General features: G+C 45.0%; 1 pseudogene; it reads right to left on the bottom strand.

Annotated features, from left to right (window-relative positions):
* Positions 1–7,990: 7,990 nt before the first annotated feature.
* Positions 7,991–8,109, bottom strand: LOC118603362 (annotated as a pseudogene).
* Between the last annotated feature and the right edge of the window lie 312 nt (positions 8,110–8,421).

Genomic DNA, 8,421 nt, shown 5'->3' with positions numbered 1-8,421 from the left:
TTTATTTGTGAGATGACCCCAGGGCGCAGGAGTGAGAAACAGGTAGGGTAACCAGCCATCCCTGTCTGCTGGGGACTGGGGCTCCCCAAGATGTGAGACTTTCAGTGCTAAAATCAGAGAAGTCCAAAGTAAACTGGAATGAGTTGCTCACTATAAGAACTAAGGAAGTAGCCCCAGGGAAGGAGAGAAAGCCAGCGCGAGGCTGAGTTGATGAGTTAGTTGGTTTGCTCCCAGAGCACCTTCTCAAGTGCGTCTCAGAATTGGAGAGCATTTATCCACCAGTTCTCATATCCTATTAGTCAAGGGTTGCCCCTTGGGATGTTAATTCTGTCCACATTCAGGGCTCACATGCATGAGTGCCCGTGAGTTCCCATAGGCATTTCCCACTGTGGCTTCGGAGAAGCCCTAAGCAGGAAGTGAGAGTAACACAATGCAGCTGAGGCCCAGCGCTGTTCGTTCCGCCTACGTAGATCTGGTTGCTGCAGCAATGACTAAAGTCAAAGCCCAACTGATGATGTGAGGCCGGGCACAAGAAGTGTCCAATATATGAAGGTTAATTTGCCTCCATTTGGTTGGCTCATATTTGAGTCACCAACGTCTGCTCTTAGCTCCCCTTTAGTTTATTAATTTAAATGGGGTGAAACTCTGAAACTCTGTTTAAGCGAGAAATGCTGCAGAGTGCTTTTATTCTCTCATGTAAATTGAGGAAGATGCCATGCCAATGACCCCCTCCTAGCAAAAAAGAGAAAGTTTACAGGGATTTAGGTCTCCTTCAAAAATCGAGTTGTCCATTTAAATGTCATTGCCAGCATAAAACATTAAGACAATCAATCAAAATCACAGACTTCTTAGAAGTTAAGGTGTACTGTCACAAGACATAGCAACAAATTTTAAAGCTCAGATGTCTTGTGAAACTTTTTGGAAATCATATTTGCAAGGATGATTTATATGTATTTTTTACTTCCATAGTTCTTTTAAACTTTTTATTACAGAAAATATTCAGAATCCTCTTAAACCATCAACAATCATCAACCTTTGGCCATGCTTTTTGTGTCTCCCTCTGTTAAGAATGCATGAAGGAACAAGTAAGAGAAAAACTAATTACATGATCTTCAACAAATAAAAGCTCTATTTGTTTCAGATAACATACAGTCTAGATATAGGCAGTCCAGGATGGTATAGAATTGAATGATGTCTTCAAAATAATCTCCTTCTAATGCTTTGGTCCTCCATCTTTAGGATATGGTTGCAAGATGGCTGTTAAGCCCCCCAGAAATCACTTATTCCAGGAAGGAAGAATGAGAAAGGGTGAAAAGGACCCAATGGTATGCCAACTGCCTTAGTTTTCCTTTGTAAACCTTCCAGGAAGCTCTATTAAACAACTTTTACTTAATCGCTAGCTGGGGCAGATCACATGGTCTCTACTTGCTGCAAGGGAGTATGGGAAGTGAACGATTTTAGCTGTGGACATAGCCACCCTGAACCAGATCAGGGTCCTGTTAATCAGGAAGAAGGGGGCTCTGACCTTTTGCCTATGATGATTTTCTCTCTGCTTTCAATGCCCTCTCCTCCCTGGACCACCCAGGTTATTCCTTTATTTAACAAATATTTATTTAACACTCCCTTCCTGCCAGTACCAAAGCCAGGTCCCAGGGCTCCAAAGAGAAATAAAGAGTAGTGTACTCTTGAAGAGGTACTAGTCTAATCTATTGTAGGAAGCCAATACACAATATCTCAACCTGATAACTGCAGAGTCACATAAACACATTACTTAAAGATATAGAAGAAACTTCTAGAAGACATAAAATCAGAAATGACTTAAAGGAATTGCCTGTGGAGACCAGACTGGGACAGAAAGGAGCTGGGGACTGTTGATACCACTATAAGCTCTTCCATATGGCTTGGCTTTTTTTTTTTTTTTTAAACCATGTGCTTACATAACTGATAAAATATAAAAAAAATAACTCTGAAAAATAATACTGCAGTAAGCATCTTTGTGCATAAAGAATGGTTGCCATTTTTGGTTATGTTTTCGTGATATATTCTTAGAATTTCTGTGTTAAAGATTGCAGATACAAATTTGTTTCCAGAAAGTGTGCAGGGGGGTTGAAGGGTTTAAACGGAATGACATATATAAACTACCAAGCACATAGCAGGCATTCAGTACACATTAGTCAGAAACAAATAAATCATCCAGCATTTTTTCCGGATATCAACCCCTTCCCAAGAGCTACCACAAAGAAGTATAACTCTCTTGACAATGTCCCTCTGGGTCTTTTGCTAACACAGACAGTACTGCAGTGAGCAGTCATGTGCCAGTGTCAATTCAGGTTGTTGCCCGTGTATACTTGAAATAGGTTCCTAGAAATGGGTAAACACCTATGTCATTTTGCTAGACATTGCCATATCCCCTCCACAGGGGCGGTACCGTTTTTGCACTCCCCCAAGTAATGTGTGAGTGTGTCTTTTTCTCATAGCTTCACCAAGAAAATTCATTGTTTGTAGGATGTATACTCATCTGATGGGTGAGAAATGGTCTCTCGGTGTAGTTTGAATTTGCACTTCTAACTGATACTTGTCATTTCCTTCTGCTGCTGCCCCGTCTAAATTTCTCTTGCCTTTAGCCAGCATTTCAGTTGTTCCAACTACTTGCCAAGGATTGACCCAGACCTTTGTCTCTGATGGGTTGGAGCCCTTGGTGGCCTTGTCTTTGTAGGCCATGGATGCCTCAGTTGCCCCTGCAGTGTTATTACTGAGCACAGAAGCACCAAGATTCAGCGTAGGGGATCCCCTGAGCTCCAGACATTTTCCTTTCTGCCCCACTAAGTGTTAGCAACCCTGCGTCTTTATGAAAATCAGGGCTGATCACACCCTGCCACTATCATAATCCAGTTTGCTTTCAGAACCATTAAAATGGAAATCCAAAAGTGACCAGGTAATGGCTGTAGCTTCAGGTTAAGTGGAGCTCTGCTGTGTCCCTTGGTGGAACAGCTCACCTCTCCCTAAGAACCAGGACTTCTTTCCAGCAGAGACTAAAGTTGTAGGAACACAAAGCAAGACTTGTACAAGTAAGTCACTGGAAATGATGGTAAGACAGCCCTCACCTCCTTTTACCCTTTGGTTCCTGAACCTCTGCATTCCCACTGATGGAGACAGAGCACTGCAAAACAGCCATTGGTTCAACACAAATTGCACACACTCAAGGGCAGCACTCGACCCTACAAGTGTCATTCCCGGGCTAAGTACTCTTTAGGTCAGGTACTTCCAGGTGACATGGTCTATAGGACCAATGGATCCTGTGAAAGAATGACTTCCCCCTCCAGGTTGGAAGGGATCTGACGTAATCAACTTGTTTGATCTTCTTGAGGGATGGAGCCACACTGGGGCCTCTGTGGGTGGCAAGTTATGTAATCAGCACAGAAAGTAGTTAGATCAGCCTTGGTGAGTAGGAGCCCATGCTGCTGGGCCAGTGCACAGTCTCCACTCCTGCCACTGTAACTACTTCATTCATGAGTCTAGGGCCCAACACTGGAATGGCTAAGGACAAAAGCTAGCTGGCATCCACCAGAGTATCCTTCCTGTCTACCTGGCTGTTGAGTGCTTCCTCTGAGGTGGATGTTTTTGTGTAAACATTGATGTCAGACACAAACATCTTCACACTTGGCACCTGCCCCTTGCAGGTCCATCCACTTGCCTCTTCCCTTGTCTTCTAATGGTGCTTCTTTCAAGGCCCTAACCAATCAGCCATTGATTCACTGCAGCTCAGAAATGTGTATCTCTACCTTAGGCCACTTCTCCCTCCATAAAATGCTGACAATCAAAAGTACTCCTTAAAGCTCTGCCCACTAAGAGGATTTTCCTTCTATACTGCCTTTTAGGGCCACCCTGCCTGGGGCTGCCATGCGGTAAGTCCATTTTCAGCTCACACCAACCTGTAGGTGATCCTCTCCCCCCATTAACCAGGCCTGGATGTTTTCCCCCTCCATCATCTGGCCATAGAGAAGCCCCTATGAAGCCATAAGTGTGAGCTGCAGAAGCATCAGTGCAACAGATAACATGACTCAGGGCTCTGAGCCATCAGCTTGTGTAACTAATTTATGTCTTCTAGACCTCCTGAAGCCTGAATGTACCATTTCCATCGCATAGTGGAAAGGCATTGCCAGTGTGCCTGCCTGGCCTTATTATGATTTGATGGATCTAATTACACACAACTCATGACAGGCATCTCCTGTCTCACCACTTGGAATCCATGCTGGTCAGTCTCTACTAGGGCCCACTAGTCCATCAGGAGCTGCTTTTCAGATACAGAGTACCCTGATGCAGAAGGCATGGCCTAGCTAGAGGGTCTGTGCCATTGACCTCCTATTGGGGCTTGCTAGAGACTCTGCCCAGCATCCCCACCTTCATGGGATGCCTCTAACTCTATAGCCAAGAGGCAGAGCAGCTTATACTGCAACCCAGTCCTAATGCAAAGTCTTCTCTTCCTCTGAGCCTCACCTGAATTGTCGACTTTTGACTATCTGACAAATGGATTGGGATAGTATTCTAGAAGTGGCATATTCCACCTCTAAAATCCAAAGGACCCACCAAACATGTATGTGCTGCTTAGCGACAAGGAGTATAAAGTACGATAACCTATTCTTTACCTCAGAAGAGAAGTCCCAGCATGCCCTAGACCTAGAACCCCTAAAATATTCATCTGTATAGCAGGCTCTGGAATCTTTATAGAGTTTATCTTCCATCCTCTGGCACATTCAGAGTAACACCACAGTCCTGTTTACCAGGTCCCATTAGCATGACGTCATTGATGTAGTGAAGCAGAGTGATGTTCTGCAGCAAATGAAGGTGACCAAGGATTTTGCAGACTATATGGTGACAAAGAGCAGGGGAGTCCTCCCAGCCTTGGAGCACAACCGCGAAAGAGTGCTGCGCCTCTTTCCGTACACACGTGAACTGCGTTTGGTTCTCCTTACTAATGAGGATTGAAAAGAACACAGTGACAGAATTAAAGACAAGTGCCAGAGGCTGTTCTGATCTATCCCAGTAAAGATACTACCTCCAGCATCAGAGCTGCATTTGAGGCTACCACTTGGATCCGGTGGTTTCTGCAGACACTAAGATCTGTGGATTAAATGAGGGATATAATGGGAGCCGCCACCCCTGAATCCTTTAAGTCTTTAAGGGAGACATTAATTTCTGAGTCCAAACAAATTGCCAACCTACAGGTTCATGAACTAAATAATGGTTCTAGTTTTAAACTACTAGATTTTGGGCATTGTTGTCATGTAGCAAAAGCTGCACTGTCGATGCAGGTTGGGAACATGGAAGAGAGATCTGAATGGAGCATGTAGATTTAGGAGTCATAAGATGATAACTGAAGTCAAGAGAGTAGACAAGACTGTCCAGGAAAATCATGCAGAATAAGAACAGATTGAGATCCCCAAAGCCAACATTACCATAGTAAGTTCAAAGACTCCTATCTCAGAAAATGGCACCGCCATCTACACAGGCATGCAAGCTGGAGACCTGAGCCCTTAGCAGCACACATCATGCTTTTAATGATCTGGCTCTGCCAGCCTCGCCTCTCCTTCAGGTGCTCTATATTCCAACAAAATGGAACTTTCTGATGTTCTCCAAAGGTGCTATGCTCTCTCCCTACCACTGCTTGTGCATTCTCTTCTATCTGCCATGCCCTTCCCAATCCCTTCTTTATGTATTTAACTGCCATTTCAACCTCATATGTCATTACTTCTGGGACGCTTTCCTTGACCACCCCCAACCAGAAGCTACCTTCTCTTCCTCCCTATCTTTCTGTGCATGGTCCATAGCACACATTCACTGAGATGATTGTTTTATCTCTGCCAGCCCTTTAAATCCTCCCTACCTGTGTGTGTCGCCCTGAAGGGCTTGGACTGTGCCTTTTATGTCTATAGGTATTTGTATTTATGCATAAATCAAGAACGTAGAGTGTCTCTCTGGGAATAAATAAATCTAAGCAGGGTCCTGCTTGGGATGGGGAGATTTCAGAATGGCCAGCCTGAGTGAATGACAAAACTGATTATTGTTTTCTCTCTTTCTTAGATAGATAGTTACCACTGTTGATGGGTGAATGCAACGCTCATTCTCAAACCACTTTTCTTTGGTTCTCTTATCTATAAAGGCTGGAAAACCTAAATAGTTGTGTTTTTTAGGCTTCATTATATTTAGTGTGGCCACTAAGGCGATGTAGAAGTCTGCTAGAGGCTTCTGGGAATGCTTTGCTTTTCTGATCCAAAGGACATTTGGGCTGGCCTCACCCCTTCCTTCCATCATCTTACCTAGAATACAGATGTGAAACCTGAAACTCCATCAGGTATCTTGTATTATGAGGAAACAAGCCAGCATACCAATAGTGGCAGAACAGAAAGCCACCAGGGGCCTGAGCCGCTGACAGCATCTTAGAAGCACTGCCCAAGCCTTGGGCTGTCTGCCTCCATGCTTCTCCTTATGTGAGATAATTAAGTGACCTAACTGTTTAAGACACCACTTGTCAGGTGTTCTGTCTCAGGGCAGAAAGCTTTCCTGAGACCAACTACACAGAGCAGCAGGAACTAACTACCAGAACAGTGCTCTGAGTCAAGATCGTGGTAGGACCAGTGTTAAAGATAAAACTACCAATTAATGACTACATAAGAGTGTTGTTGTTTTCAGTTCAGCTCTTGCTGCTGTGGGGGAGACTTGGAAACAGAGATGTAGCTTCTGTTCTTCAAGTGTTTGCAGTCAAGTGGGAGGTAGTCTGACGAAATTACCACACTGCACAGAGTGCAGCTAAGAGCTGGATTTTATAAAGCTTGGAGGAGAGGAGGCTCAGCAAAGGGGAAGTGGCTCAAATGGGGAAAGTGTCCTGATGGATGAGAGGCTTGAACATCAATGAATAGGATTTGGATTAGCCTATCCATGATCTCTGCAGAGAGGTGAGTGAGCATAAGTAGGTAACATGCTGGCAAGCTGCCAGCATGCAGTAGAGGCTCGTTAAGTATTAAATGCTCTTCTGGTCCTCCATACAAGGTGGTTTAGGAAAATGTTTCTCTTCCCTTTCAGATTTATTTATTCAGCACATATTTTTGAGCCTTTACTGTGGATGAGGAACTGCTTTGGACACAACTGTGGGCAGAACACATGCGGTACCACAAAGAGCTTCTGTCCCAATGAGGGAGACAGATGACAAGCGAAAGGAAAATGCAGGGCTGGAGGAAGCAGGTTAACAAACTCAGGACAGGGCAGCTTCTTTCCCTTCTTTTAGGCCTCTGCCTTCCTAGATTGGTTGCACATCCGGGTTCCTGTTGCCCAAGCTACTCAAAGGGCAGCCCTGATCCCTGGAGCACATAGGAAGTAGTGGCCTCGGAGGACACGTGCTGCAGGTGCTGTGGGTGGCCTCCGCACCCAGGCCACCCCCATGTCTCCGCAGCCCGCAAGCCTCTGGCATTCCTTTCTGCCCACCCAGACTAATCACCCAGTACCACCACCCCCATCTTCCTTTCGGCGTCACACAGACACCATGTGCTGCAATGTCATTTTATACTGCCCTCATTCTTGTGATGTGTGGTAGTATTGCCCCAGCCCACACACTCCGGCCACACTCCGGCTCCATTTCCAGGGACAATCACTGTTCCTTCATCCTAAAGGGCCCCTCACTTTCTCCTCTCCCCCGGAAGCCTTCTTCCTCCTTGTCCAGAGCTGAGTCACCACAAAGTTGATCACTCCAAATTGGGACTCTCCGAAGAGGGAAAAGGAACACTAGTACTAATCACATCAGGCAACTGGCAAACAAAGGCGTGCGGTCTCCTATCCAGAGCCTAATGCTGAGGTCTCATGCTTCAGCCTCTTCATCTGTTACCTCACCATTTCCCAAACTGTGTTCTGTGGAACATCTGGGAGATATCAGTGGGGCTTCGCAAAAACAAAAAGAAACTAAAGATTCCACTTTGAAATTCTTTTTCTTCTTTATAAGTGCCTACAGTACCTGGTATTCCAAGGTGGTCTCCCACCCAAGTGCTAACCAGGCCCGACCTTGCTTAGCTCCCAAGATCAGATGAGATTGGGCACATTCAGGGCGGCATGGCCATAGACATCACATTGAAATTCTTTTGAGAAATTCTGAGTTAACCCAAGATAAACAGATTTCCTAACTGTGGGACTTCCCCAAATACATATGTTTCAGTGAGAGGAGAGCATGTCATGTCTCCCAAACCTATTTGACCATGGAATCCTTGAGCAGAGAGCACCTCGTGGAACTAACACACTTTGAGAAATACTGTTTGAGACAAGTGAAATTGTTCCCAGAACTTTGACTTATCTCTGTCCTAGTGTTTAGTGTTAAGATATGAATACCAGGATGGTGATGGGCTCACACTCAACTCTGCCTCTTCGCAGCTGGGTACC

The sequence above is a fragment of the Rousettus aegyptiacus genome, unplaced genomic scaffold (assembly GCF_014176215.1).
Source record: "Rousettus aegyptiacus isolate mRouAeg1 unplaced genomic scaffold, mRouAeg1.p scaffold_m13_p_5, whole genome shotgun sequence".
In the NCBI taxonomy this organism is placed as follows: domain Eukaryota; kingdom Metazoa; phylum Chordata; class Mammalia; order Chiroptera; family Pteropodidae; genus Rousettus; species Rousettus aegyptiacus.
The sequence above is the reverse complement of the archived record's forward strand: the minus strand, read 5'-3'. Positions and strand labels throughout refer to the sequence as shown.